The sequence below is a fragment of the Eleutherodactylus coqui genome, chromosome 9 (assembly GCF_035609145.1).
Source record: "Eleutherodactylus coqui strain aEleCoq1 chromosome 9, aEleCoq1.hap1, whole genome shotgun sequence".
NCBI lineage: Eukaryota > Metazoa > Chordata > Amphibia > Anura > Eleutherodactylidae > Eleutherodactylus > Eleutherodactylus coqui.
Window position 1 is genome coordinate 95,631,618 of NC_089845.1, and position 14,832 is coordinate 95,646,449.

The 14,832-nt window shown below is 39.8% G+C and overlaps 1 protein-coding gene across 1 annotated transcript in view; it reads right to left on the minus strand.

Annotated features, from left to right (window-relative positions):
- ANGPT1 (angiopoietin 1) overlaps window positions 1-14,832 on the minus strand; it is a 323,094-nt gene that overhangs the window by 62,238 nt on the left and 246,024 nt on the right. The gene's annotated exons all lie outside the window — the stretch shown is intronic.

The following is a 14,832-nucleotide window of genomic DNA, read 5'->3' on the forward strand; positions in this document are numbered from 1 at the left end:
CTCATCTCTACTAACATACTATATTACTATGTTAATAGATACAGATTGTAAATTCCTATGGGAATGGGGCCCAAGGTAAGTAATGGTATAGGAATAGGTATGTCCTATATAAATAAACAAAATAAATAAAATAAAGGCATTCCTGCAAAGGAAACCAAGTAGTTACTTGGGTTCACCAGTAACAGATTGGGATTCTCCCCAGATGGCACAAGTATATATGGATTACCAAAAGTCACTTTTTTGCAGACCACAATCGGACACACTCGTCTGAAAGAGGCCTGAGAGTATCAGAATGGTGCGTCCACGTTTTATAATAATGTTATTACACTGCGGGATTATGTATTTTTGACCCAAACTCATCTTCTAAGTAACACAATGAGAAATATCTCACTGTTGACAGTGTTCCTGAACCACATTATATGACTCTATTAAATTTAATGAGCTGTGAATGTACAACGCCCTTACATCCTTGATTTCGAATACCGGTCTTTTATTTGCCATTGTACAATGCTGCGATATGTAATGATCAGACGGAGAATTATACCATATTAGGATAATAAACAAGAACTCAGCGAGACCATATGTGACCGGCTTGTCCTCACTCCATGAACCTCTCTTCTGTTTTGATAAGGTTTATTACGTGGTCGCACTACTGTGTTGTTAACAAGATATCAAGTGATGCCGTGTTGATGTCTGTCGAGAACTCTCATTTTGAACACTTGATTTATCATCAAATGGAACCGAATTTCAAACAAATAAACACAGGAAACCTGAATCATCGTTATCCTGAGACAAACTCATTTATTTACTAATGTCGGTCGATGACAACTGAGCTGAGTAAGTCGAAGAACTATATTAAGAGGGTGAAGACAAAATAGCTGCCTGTTTTGTAAGTATTGCTAACTTGTTGCTGTTAAAGAGGGCTGGATTGGCCTGCCCGAGTCCTAGAGGATCCACCAGTAGGCCCTGTCAAACTGGGCCAGCGTCAGCACTTGGCAAGCCTAGGCAGATGATGGGGCCCACTGCGCCTAGAAGAGCCTACTCAGGGGTGCCATCAATCTGGTCCTCATTCTTTAAATTAAATGTATCCTTATCTTAAAGAATCAGATACAATATTCTATAACAGTGGTACAGCAGGAAGCCGAGGAGCACTTGATGCTTCACCACTCGGCGCCATCTCTGTCATGCAGATGGCACAAAAATGTCATCCCTTTGCCTGCGTTGTTCTGCACAATCATGGCCAGGAGAGGCCAAGGCAGAGGATGGAGCATACCAAGGGAACATGATTGAGGTGAGTTTATTAATTTATTTTATTGCTGAGGCACAGCGGGACCTTATTAATTACCAGGAGGGTATAGGGGGGAGTAAAAATCAGGCACAGGGGGTTTATAAATTACTAAGAGGGTATAGCGAGCCTATAAATTATTAAGGAGGGCACAGCAGATCTATAAATTATTAAGAGCACACAATAGAGCTTATAAATTACTAAACAGATACAGTGGAGCTTATTAATTACTAAGTGGGTACAGTAGGGCCTATGAATCATTAAGTGGACACAGCAAGGCCTATAAATTAAGTGGGCACTCCAAGACGTATAAATTATTAAGGAAACACAGCAGAGCCTACAAATTACCAAGTGGACACAGTGGGGCTTACAAATAACTAAGGGGCACAACAAGGCCTATAAATTACTAAGTGGGCAAAACGAGGCCTATAAATTACTAAGTGGGCACAGCAGGGCCTGTAAATTACTAATCAGGCCCAATGTGACTCTGTCACCCAAGGACTAGTGCAAAGCTGAAGCTGGGCCCAAAGGACCCATAGTGGACAGCTCCATTTTAAGATAACTTCACAGTCAGTCACTTGCCACTAGGGTCTAATTCTTATAGGTTGATTCACAAATAACGTATTGGATCTTATCAATGATATGTCTTGTGTGTATCTTATATCTTTTGCCACAGAATTTGCCCAAAACTACACATCCTTTCAATATAATTTGTTAAATCTTGGTCAATGGCAACACAACCCGTTCATGTGAATTCATGATTTGTAGCTCGCTGCATGGATTTATTTCTGTGCAGAGGAATACTATTATCGGCTACTTCATTCTAAGGACTGGTAGGGTTCACACAGGCAGAACCCCACAGTCAGTTTTTAAGTCATATCGTAGAAAAAAATTATACAAACAAGATAAAGGGGTTCTTCAGGAAATTTTAAAAAATTACCACTATCCATGCTCCCTGTAAGAATCCTATCCTAGAATGTAACTAGGACTGATTGCATACAGAACAGAAGGTAGAACAGGAGCATGAAGCCGAACATCACACTGTTTATTCCTACTAGGTCCAATGCCAGACTTCCTGATAAAAATGAACAGTGTGCTGCTAGGCTCCACCCCACTCTAAACCTCGACCCCACACCCTTTACCCTTATAGATCTCAAGCAGCATGCAACCCATCTTAGTTACAATCTCAGATGGATTTCTCATAGGTTGCGTGAATGGCACTTATTTTTCTTTACATTTCCTGGGCAATGCCTTTAAAAACTGCTTTCATTCTTCTTGGATGGTGGCCTTTTTTTGCATTTCCTGTTTTCATTTTTCTAATTTTCTATGTTTTTAACATTTTTCAGGGAGGGAATTTTGCTTGGAAATGCAAAAAATTACCAAGACTAGAGTTGTTTTTATACTTTCTTTTCATAAAGCACACAGAATACATCGTTTTGTAGAATTGTTTTCATGGAGTTGATTCCCAAGTCCTTCACCAGATATCATTACTCCAAACAATGACAATTTGCATTGCATTGGCAGAATGTTTGTATCCACAGACTTATCGTGTTTTGGCGGGCGTTAATATCAATACGTAAACCTAAATATGAGAAAATAGTGGAGATTATCAGTACATCTATGAAATTCTATACATGTCATTAGTCGATCATTACTACAGCCACCAGCTGTTTTGTTGAGTACAGTGATAAGCACTTTAGAAGATGGGGTCAGTTTAGATGGAAGGAAAGGTACAACATAGTCTTCATTGGCTACAGGATAATCTATTCTACTTTGGATCCTTAAAGGGGTTGTCTCATGAAAGCATGTGGGGTTATGCACTTCTGTATGGCCATATTAATGCACTTTGTAATATACATCGTGCATTAAATATGAGCCATACAGAAGTTATTCACTTACCTGTTCCGTTGCTGGCGTCCTCGTCTCCATGGATCCGTCTAAAATCGCCTCTTCTGGCGATTTTAGACGCGCTTGCGCTGTGCGGTCTTCTGCCTTCTGAATGGGGCCGCTCGTGCCGGAGAGCTGCTCCTTGTAGCTCCGCCCCGTCACGTGTGCCGATTCCAGCCAATCAGGAGGCTGGAATCGGCAATGGACCTCACAGTGAAGATCCCGGCGGCCATCTTACTAAGGTAAGTAAGAAGAAGGAAGAAGTCGCCGCAGCGTGGGGATTCGGGTAAGTACTACCCGTTTTTTTTTTTAACACATGCATCGGGTTTGTCTCGCGCCGAACAGGGGGGCCTATTGAATTTTAAAAAAAAACCCGTTTCGGCGTGAGACAACCCCTTTAAATGAAGCTTATGGACCTTATGGACCCATTTCCATGTAGAATAAATCCACATACAAAGTCGAGTAACTTTGCAAATACATTATATTACTGATCTTTATAGTCTGCTTTATACTCCAGAGCTGAATTCATAATTCTCCTTGCTTCAAAGCTTAAATATCCCAAAATTATTTGCTGGTTCAATGTCTGAATTGAGTTTTTTTATATGATTTGCATTCTGGGAAGTATAGCTTTACTCCCAACATTGGACAGTAATTTCTTATAGGAAGATGATGATGAGTTTTCTCAGTGTTTCTATGAAATTATCTTGAAGAGTATTCATGCCCTTTAAAATAATGGGGAGTTGCTCAAACTGGTGTTTGACACTCTGATCGAAGTAAAGCCCAGTGCTTGGCTACAAATAAAAAATTTATTAAGAGGCATAAGAATCTTAATGCATCTGTTTCATCTGGTGGCACCCCCGTGCTCCGGGAGGAATAACCTATGCCTATTTCTGGCATAGTTTATAGTAAAGAGACAGGCCAGATATGGTCATGCCCCCTTAAACTGGGCCCCATCAACTTTTTGAAAAAGTGGTGGAGTGCAGTACTCAAGCCCCAATAGTCACAGTTTTGGGATGGGTGGATGCCAGAATTCTGGCACAACGGGATTGTTAAATTGACCCCAATGTCTTCATTGCTAAAAAGACAGCTTTGGAGTTGCCAAAAAAACTATTTTTATACATCCTGTTAGGGAGATTGGTCTTACGACTGGGAATCTCTATTCGGGACCCTCCCCATATACAGTACTCACTTCTTCACTAAGAGTGCTCTAGTTAGGCTATAAATACCTTGTTAAATTGTAAACTTTGCAATTCCTAATTTCCCCTGCGGAGGCGTTGCAGAGAAATTGAACACTTGCTGCCATCTTTTACTACAGATTATAGATGATCACTGAGGTTTCCAGGAATGGGGCACTATTCTTTATCTTTTCATTAGGGAACCCTTCTAACAAACAAATGTGTAATATATTAATAATAATCTTCATTTGTATAGTGCCAACTTATTCCTCAGCGCTTTCAAAGCAAATGGGGAACACAAATAATACGGCTATTACGTGTTGTCCGTAGTAGACAACCCCTGTATGTACTTATTATCAATGTAATACAAATGAATGGGCAGCCCTGTTGATGGGAATTTGTAGCACCTAAAATGGCTTCAAATGTAAATGAGGTACAGTATATTTTCATCAACATGTAACTTTATGAGTCTATGGAGTTAAGTAATCAATTCCTTCATACATGTTCATTCTTAAGATCTTATAGAACAAGAGAGACTTTCTCCTCATGACATCTAAGTCTGTAAAATCCCCCAAACATTTGCTCCTGAAATAACTCATCCACCACACACCTCTTCACCCTGAAGAGCTGTCACTCGGTTACAAATGTTGGCCATTTGGTCTTGTCATTTAATGGAGACATCACTCAGTACGGCTTATAAGCTCAGCCTGGTACATGAGAGTTACAGCCACACAGGAGTAATTAGGTCATTAATCATTACCTACATATCTATGAGTTATCCAGGCTCAGACACGGGAGCCAATAACTGTGTTCACATTGCTGTTTGGGGGATCCATTGATATCTCTTATGCTTTTGATGGCTAGGACATGTGCGGTTGATCATTGGCAGAAATAATTATTTCAACATTTGTTCATTCCTGTACCAGCAATCTTCTGCTGGCAGTAATGAGTCCCAACCAATGCTATTCATCAATTGTCACTCGTTATAACAGGCCGATTCTCAATCCATGAACAGGGCCCGTATACTATATGAGGGTGATGAAGGATTAGAGAAAGATATGCAGAGCCCAGCGGCATATACTGCAGTTCTGATATGTTTAGATTCAGTTAATTCAAGTAAGAATCATAGAGAAAACCGGAGGCCTCCTTTAGTCTCAATTGGGTTTCTAACACTTTTCCGATAGGCGCTGTGCATGTACATATGTACAACACATGTCGGGTGTAACTGTATGGAGCGAGCTTGGGAGCTGAGCCTGCTGCATACACAGTGGGTGTCAGCTGTCAAAGACAGCCGACACTCGTCTACAACAGCTATAATCAGAGATAATGTTGCTTGCGGCTGTTATCCATTTAAATGCTGTTGTCAATTCAGACAGAGGAATTTAAATGTCCTGATTGAGATATCCCAAATTGTTCCCCTGTAATGAGATTGTAGAGTGTAACAAAGGTGTCATGGCAGCTTAAGGCCTTCTGAAGGCCTCCAGGGCTGCCATGAATGCCTGCATGTTAAAACGTGCTTGTTAGAACACAGTATAATGCAATACTATAGTACTGCAGTATACTGTATAATCGATTACATGATCAAGTTCAAGTCCCCTATAGTAACAAAAAAAAAAGTAAATAATATTTTTTTATTCCTTACATTATTAGTTTTTTAATCATTAATAATTTGATCATTACAAAAAAATATTCTAATAAATCTGTAAAAGTCCAATGTATTAAAATATCACATTAATATTTACAAAAAGTGAATGCAAAAAAAAAATGCAATACCAGAAGTGCCCGGCCGAAATGTGCTATCTTGGCCTGCCAGGAGCTTTTACACTGCGGGAATACGCCCATCTGAACTGATGCATTGTAAACCAGTGCATCAGATGGGCAGCATATATCGGCCGGGCGTGAAAGTGTGGCCAATTGACCCTTGTGTGAATGAAGCCTAAAACTGTATGTTTGATGTTGTCATGACCATACTGACCCATAGAATAACAATAAAATGTCATTTTTACTGCACAACGAATGCTGTAAAAGCAAAATTCCCCCCCCCCCCCAAAAAAATTTTTTTTTACCATTTCACCGCACTAAGAAATTTTTTTACGTTTTTATGGTTTTTATGGTATTATATGGTTGAAAAAAAAATACAACTCGACCCACAAAAAAGTAGCCATGACACCAGAAAATAAAAATGTTATGATTTTTTGAAAGTGGGGAGGAAAAAATGAAAATCAAATAAATAGGGCGGCAACATGCAGGGAATAAAGTGGACTGTAAGTTCTTTCTCAAATTCATCATTGCATGTGGTCTAGTAATTGTGAAGGCAGCGGGCGTTCATTGCTATCTGAATGTCAGATGCAGTTTTAAGTGTAGTATTTGTAAACTACTGTTACCTTTAATACAAATTACACACATGGTTATAAAAATGCAGCACGTTTATTTGAGGTTGTATGTAAAACTAAAGATGATTAAATGAGCGGTACGCCATCTGTAAATGACGCTTTCCTTGTTATTTTACTTCACTGTTGCCATTGTTACCATTTTCTTACACTGTACGGCTCTCTCCATGTTGCAACATGTAACATAATCTGAACATGAAACCCAAGACATGACACAGGAAATATCCCAACTATTACCCCATTCTTCTGTCATCACTGCCTTCATTATAGCATACCACAGGAGCAGTGCCCAATAATACCTCCTCAATACAGAGTTCAGGAGAGAAGCCAGTACACTTCAGGACTCAAAGCCGAAGAAAAATACTGTGCTATGAGAACAAATTAAATTGTAATCATTTTTCTCTCCTAGTGCCAATATATACAGCAGAATACAGAGTCATGTTATTGGATGAGGATGATACTACTGCAGTCTCAGAACTATTCAACTCCTTCATGACAAGCGTCTTTAGTACTTATTAGAGCACCTTTGCCATCGTGACCTGCTGCACACATGATGCATCACCAGACAGCAGCTTCTGACAGCATTCCTGAGGAATCTTACCCCATTCCTCATGGACAATGGCCTCCAGCTCACTAATATTCTTGGGTTTGTGTGCTCCAACCATCTTCTTCACATCACATCAAGATTTTTCTTAGGGTTTAAGTTAGGCAACTGTGACGGCCACTTCATAATCTTCCAAGACTTCTTTTTAAACCAAGCCTTGGTGGACTTTGAGATATACTTGGGATCTTTGTCTTATTGGAAGGTCCAATGATGCCCAAGCTTCAGCTTCCTCACAGAAGGCATGATGTTTTCTCCTAGGATTTTGTGTTTCTTAATTGAATCCATCTTGTTATCTTCACGATGCAGGTTTCAGTTCCAGAGGAAGCAAAGCTGTCCCCGAGCAGCAACAAGCCACCGCCATGCTTCACTGCAGGCAGGGTGTTCTTCTCAGAGTCTGCTTCATTCTTCCTCCTCCAGACATACCGCTGATCCAGAGGCCCGAAGAAACCTATGCTTCCAACTGTATCTCTAGGAACATTCAGTACCTTTGCTATTGTTTTGTATCCTTTTTCTTGTTTGTGCAAAAGGCAATGATCTATTCTCTTTATCTATTCTCTTAACTTTTTGGACCACTGTCTTGACTAAGCCATACTGTAATTCTAACATGCAATCAAAGTCACAGTCAGCAAAGCCTAAGCCAATCCTGATATTTGATGTGTTTTACCTCAAGCACAACTGGTGCAACTAATGAAGCCCTTGATTAGTTGCATCAGGTGTACGTGAGATAACAGCTGATCGGCAAATGTGTGCTCTTATGTGGGATGCTGCCCTTAAATTTTTCTACACATTTTGATTGTTTTTTATTTCATTTTTTCTAGACGCAAAATGAACAAAATCTGCAATTCTGGCACGATTTTTATTTTTAATTGCATTCACTTTGTAGTATAAATAATATGTTAATTTAATTCTGCAGGTGAGTACGATTATATCGGTACCCAACTGATACAATTGGGGTTTTTATGCAACTTTTTCACGCTTTATCTCAAGCACACCTGATGCAACTAATAAAGACCTTGATTAGTTGCATCAGGTGTGCTTCAGACAACACCTGATTTGCAAATGTGTGCTCTTATGATGGATTCTATTTACGGGTCGAATAATTCTGAATCTGCAGTAAACATTAAAAGTAGAATTGTGTGGTGAGTTTTCAGCAGCTGCATTGTATATTGTACACTAGTGAACGCTGGCTGCTGTAGAACATAATCCACACCTCAAATTTTGCAGACCCATATAAAGAGAGTGTTTTATATCAGTTAATGGTGGACTGAAATCTCTTTACTATTAAAAAAGAGTTTCTGCAGCAGATAAGGTGGGCATTATAATGAAAAATATTCCCAACTATATATCACAAAGAATACTAGAAACCACCATGAAGGTCCATGACTTCTATAACTGCTCAGCCTGTGACTGTGTTTTTTTTAATATGGTCATAGAACTACTTGGTGACTTCTAAGTAGGAGAATTTACAGTAGGAAACTATCTGAGAGTCGGTAATAATAAAGTCATGAGAATACTGCCTGCTTCAGATCAGAATTTGCTGGAATGTCTCGGGTTTATACAGTGTTAATCCATGTGCCAAGAAGAATTATGTGCCACTAAGTAAAATGTAAACAGGCAACTAAACATATTTCTGGTCCCCTGGCATCACTTGTGAATCATTTAGCAAAATTCTGATTACCACCCATACATGGGCCAAGTTCTTGTTTCCACTGCCAAACTCTTAAGGACAAGACCTTTATTTCACCACATGACTTTTGGTATGTACAAATCTTATTATTTAGCAATCATCACACATGCTAAGCATATTTACTGCATATTTAGCCTAAGTTACTATTGCCCTTTAACTGCTAAATACTGTGGTTAGCTATCTGGCACTGATACACCATGAGGTGCTGCCTCCTTTGGACAGAACCAATAACCTAGATAAACAACTCATTAAAGTGACTCTTACTGGAATCTACCAAACATTTTTTTGAATCAGAGTTATTATCAAAATGAGCAACGTTCATGGTTATATTTGACAGTATGAAGAAAATGAGATATTAACCCCTTAGTGACCAGGCCTGTTTGCACTTTAATGACCAGGCCAAACTTTGGAAATCTGACATGTGTCACTTTAACATAGAATAACTCTGTAAAGATTTTGCATACCCAAGTAATTCCGACATTGTTTTTTCGCCACATATTGTACTTTATTTAGGTGGTATAAATAGATTGATAGAATTTGCGTATATTTATTAAAAGTGCCAAAATTGGGAACTGTGTATTATTACAACATAACACTATATCAGATATTTCAGATTTAGAACATATTTCCTCATTTGATTGGAACACAAGTCTCATAGTACTTCATTTGGTTTTGAAACAAATGCTTTATCCTAATCCTCAAATTTTTCTAATAACTAATGGAAAATCACAGTAAATGAATACAAATAACAGGGGGAAAAGACGATGTAACAAACAGTGTGAGTTCGTAAAGAAACAATTTTCGGGTCAACGTTGTAACCTTTAGTAAAGATGTTATATGAGGGGTTTATTGTGATAAGTTGGAGGAAATTGTTTATCCAAACTTTAGTCTTTTGAGTTTATGCCCGCTAGAAATTAAAACAAATACTTCAACATAAAAATAATACAAATATCGAAGAAACGGCTCCAGCATAAACACTTCCCATCTACGGAGCATAACTATAGAAGAGGCCCAGGAGAGTAGTTGACATGAATATGGGTGACTTGTATTTATATTGAAGCCAAGGCATCTGTGTCAATATACTGTGGATGTTCCTTGGCTTTTGGATAAGCTTCTGAAACCAGGCTGAAAACAAAAAGCTTAATATGGTAACAAAACCACCGGACCACTATCTTGGTATTTCCTAAATGTCTAGACAAATCTGAAGGTGTTGAAAATGACCGTCTTACAAATATATCTTCCATTTCACCCTCTTACTGTGATGATGAATAAGGTTGTACATACAAATTATAATGGAATCATCTTATGGATGACAAATTATTCAGAGGATATTTCCATAGACATATAATGTTGCAATCAAAATCATTCAGCCTCCATTGCAAAACAGGTTTATTTGCAAAATTTACAGACTTTAGAGCTGTTGGCAAAAAAAAAACAAGAACAATTTAAATAGTTCAACAAAACTAATATTGTTTTTTCTACAAACTTACCACAAAATGCCTCTTAATGACTGCAGCAGTCTCAGAATTTTGCTCTTATGTCCTGCTTCAAACATGATGAATAGACAGACAGCAGCTCCTGACAGCATTCTTGAGGAGTCTTAGCCCATTTATCATCTGCAATGGCCTCCAATTCACTAATACTCTTTGGCTTATGTGCTACAACTGTTGTCTTCAAATCCCACCAAAGATTTTCCATAGGGTCAGGTGACTGTAACGGCAACTCCAAACTCTTACAAGACTTCTTCTGAAACCAAGCCTTGGTGAACTTTGAGGTATGTTTGGGATTGTTGTCCCGTTGGAAGTTGCAATGATGCCCAAGCTTCAGCTTCCTCGTAGAAGGCATGACGCTTTCTCCTAGGATTTCCTGATGCATGATTGAATCGATCTTGCCCTCCACACACTGCAAATTTCCCATGCCTGAGGGAGCAAAGCAGCCCCAGAGCATCACTGAGCCACTTGCCGTGCTTCACTGTAGGAATGGTTATCTTTATTGCATATGCTTAGTTTTTCCTCCCCCAGACATACCGCTGATCCGTAGACTTAAAAAGTTCCAGTTTTGTTACATTGCAGCACAGAACAGAATCCAAACAATTTGGGGGCTTGTTTATATGGTTTCAAGCATCTCGTATTCAAGAGATGACTCTTCTTGTACTTTTGGGTCAGTAGAGGTGGACATCTTGGAGTTCAGGTGTGAAGATATTCAGTATGCTCCTTATTGTGCAAATCAGAAATCTCAGTGTCTGCTGCCACTAAATCTTGCTGCAGGTCTTTTGCAGTCACTCGATGGTTTTTTAAGCACCAGGAACCTGGTGGCAGCCGGTGATAGCTTTCTCTTTCTGCCACATCCAGCCAGTGCTTCTTTAACTTTGAACTTACAAACTATGCTTCCAACTATATCGCTAGGAAAACTCACTGTCTTTGCCAACCTTTTACATCCTTTTCTATCATTATCTGTCCTTGTTTGTGCAAGGCAATAATGATGATAATACTCGTAGTAATAATATTATATCTCTTCTCTTAACTTTTTGAATTACTCTCTTACCATATTTCTAACATGCAATCAAGTATCACAGCACACAAAGCCCTCATCAGTCCAGGTACTTGGTTTTTTTCATCTGAAGCACACCTGATGCAACTAATGAAATTAGTAGCATCAAGTATGATTAAGCCAACACATGGTTTACAAATGTCCGTTCTTATGACGGATTCTATTCAGGAGGTTGAATAATTATGAGATAAGAGTAGTCATTAAAAATGGAATTTTATGGTGAATTTGGAGAAACCACTTGTTATATTAGTTGTGTTTAGGTAATTCAACTGTTCTTGCTTGATTTGTTTTGGTGCAAACAGCTGAAAGTTTGTAAACTTGGTAAATAACTCAACTGGCAATGGGGGTTGAATAATTTTGGAACTGTAGATGCAGTCATCAATTAGCTTTACTAGTGGTGATTGCATGATGTGTAATGTGTGATTTTATATAGGCTTTCATGTAAAACTACTCTCTTCTATGTAAAGAGGATCTGTCAGTAAAGCTGGCTGCATACAGGCAAGTCCTTGCTAATTCCACTCTGTTTTCCACCCCCCTCCCCGCCTCATTGCCTGCCCTCAATGACTCCTGTTAGGTTCAGCGCTCAATAACAGTCATTTGTCATGTGGGCAGTCTCCATTGCCCAGTGTCAATCAAACGTCACCTCAGTCATTGTCCCTTGGAGGTGGAAACCACCCACATGACAATTGGCTAGTTTCACGTCTCAGAGGATCTGACAAGTCCTTTTTAAGAGGCTTTAACAGAGCGTACTGGATACAAATAGTGGGAGATGTGGAGGCAGCCTCGTGATAGTGTTGGTCTGACCTCCACTGATCAGACGTTTAAGGCCAATCTTGCTCACATGGCTTAAAGGTAAAAGCAATGGAGTTAATAGGAAGCACAAAAATGTTAAATAATAAATTCAGCCCTGCTATATCTGCACATTTTTGCAGCCTTAAAAGTTGGCAGACTTCTCCGTAAATACAGAAGTTTGATAGATGTAACTAAGACCCGGTAAGGTAAAATGTGGCTTCTGTAACTTATGCGTGTAACTAATAAGTGTTGCGTGTATATATATGTATGCACACACCTACACACAATATCTACAGGTATACAAATACAGTATATAAAATATGTATACATACATTCAGGGTTATTACAAATGATCTTCCAGATGTGAAACCCTCACAACTCCTATTTAATGACACTCAGATACATAAACTTGATACAAATGGAAACAGAAACTTAAAAAATTAAATTTAGCAAAATTTTCTACCATAAGCAACGTCATTTTCGAACAAAGTCTGGTGAAGCAGTAACAACTTCTGCTCAATGCAACTGTAAGTGAGGCCAGCCTCAAACCATATCGTAGATGTGCATACCATTAGGGACATAGTTAGAACCCAATAGTCCTGTTGTATAGGAAGGGCAAACTGTTTTGATAAGTGACATTGCTAGCGGTCACAGACTGATACAATAAAGGCCCCTTTACACAGGCCAACAGTCTTGTAAACGATTGCACGAGCGCTGACATCACCATGCTGATCCATCCTGCCCAGAGTGGGTTGCTGTGTGGTGCTGCGAGTGTAATATTGTGTGCTTCACCGCTAAGGTCGTTAGCGCTCGTGCAGAACATGTGTATTTCTGTTCAATGGAACTGATTTTGTTTTGCTGTATTGATCCTGTTTTTCCAGCATTATTTCGTATAGCGTATTGTTAATCCTAGAATGTAGTTAACCATGGCCAGTGACAAGTCATTTTAAAGGTTAACTGCTTAATTGCCATCATAACTCTGTTCACTTTCACTCCTTTGTTCTTAAATAAATATTGGATTTGGTTACTCCATCTGCTGCATCATATCCTGAATCCTCCGTCACTATATCACCACTCATGACTCTTCGACCCCTGTAATGTCCCCAGATCAGGAAAAGAAGGTGTATCCAGCACAGTACCTGGCATAGTAATGCCCAAACGAGTGTGGCAGTGCCTGGCACTGCAGCAGGACACCACTCCATTCTAGTGAATGGGATGAGCAGCAGTTCCAGGAACAGCCACACTTGCAAAGACAGTGAAGGGACCATCTCTGCCCCTTTTGCTTTCCTGGTCAGTTGAGGTCTCAGAATCTAGACACCTATGTTCATGCATTACACTGATGGCTTATGCTAAGGATTAATATATTTCTTAATATACAGAGTCAGGACAGATGATCTTCCCGATATTAACCCCTCACAACTCCTACTTAATGACATTCATGTACATAAATTTAATATAAATGGAAACAGAAACTCAAACATATTTGTTGCACAACATCAAAAATGTTTTCCACATCAGAGGTGATAAATGTGGCCCCCTTTATCCCTTTGTCACTCAGCACACATAGAGCCTGTAGTCACGTTCCTGCCATACACATTGTAGGTATCACGACTGACTGAGATAATGGCTTCTAGGATGCGTCCTTGCAGATCATGTATGGTGGGCGGTAAGGGGGGGGGGGGGGGGCGTGTAGACTCTAACACTACCCTGAGAAAAAAAACCACAAGGCGTAATGTCCGGGGAACATGGAGGCCAAGGAAGAAGTTCACTATTGTCACCACTATACAGCCAATCCATCTGTTTGGTAGTGGCCACTCATTTCTGACTTTACTATAAACATGGGCAAGAGGGGGCGCCCCGTCCTGTTGGCAGATGAAACCTGGGATTTCCTGTTTCAGCTGCAGTAGAAGCCAGATCTGCAGCATCCAGGTACAAAATAATCCCACTTCCCTACAGGTTATAGCGCAAAACACATTCACCTTGTTGGAGTCGCGCTTACGCCCCACATAGATATGTGGGTCTCCCCTCTCCCACATTCTGACGTTGGACTTGTTAACTGTGTCCGAAAGGTGGAAGGCGGCTTCATCACTAAACGCTAAAGAGTCCATGAGATCATCATTTTCCGTTAGAGCTTGCATACTCTCTCAGAAAGAACGTCGCCTCGCTTTGTGGTCCGGTTTCAGGGTCAGAAACCATTGCAGTTGATAGGTATAACATCGCAAACATTTGCACAGAATCTCCCACACAGCCAGCTGTTGGATGTCCAATTCTCTGCTTGCCCCAATGGTGGATTTCTGAGGACTTTGTGTGAAATGTGCAGGGTCAGATACAATCTTTTTCCTTAACCCTTTCCAATCCAATTTGTATCCTGGTTTTCCTAGGGGGCTTACTCTTTTTATGCCGTTATACAACAGCGCTATATGCTGGCTAAAGCCAGTACTGCATGAGGTGACACGTTGGAT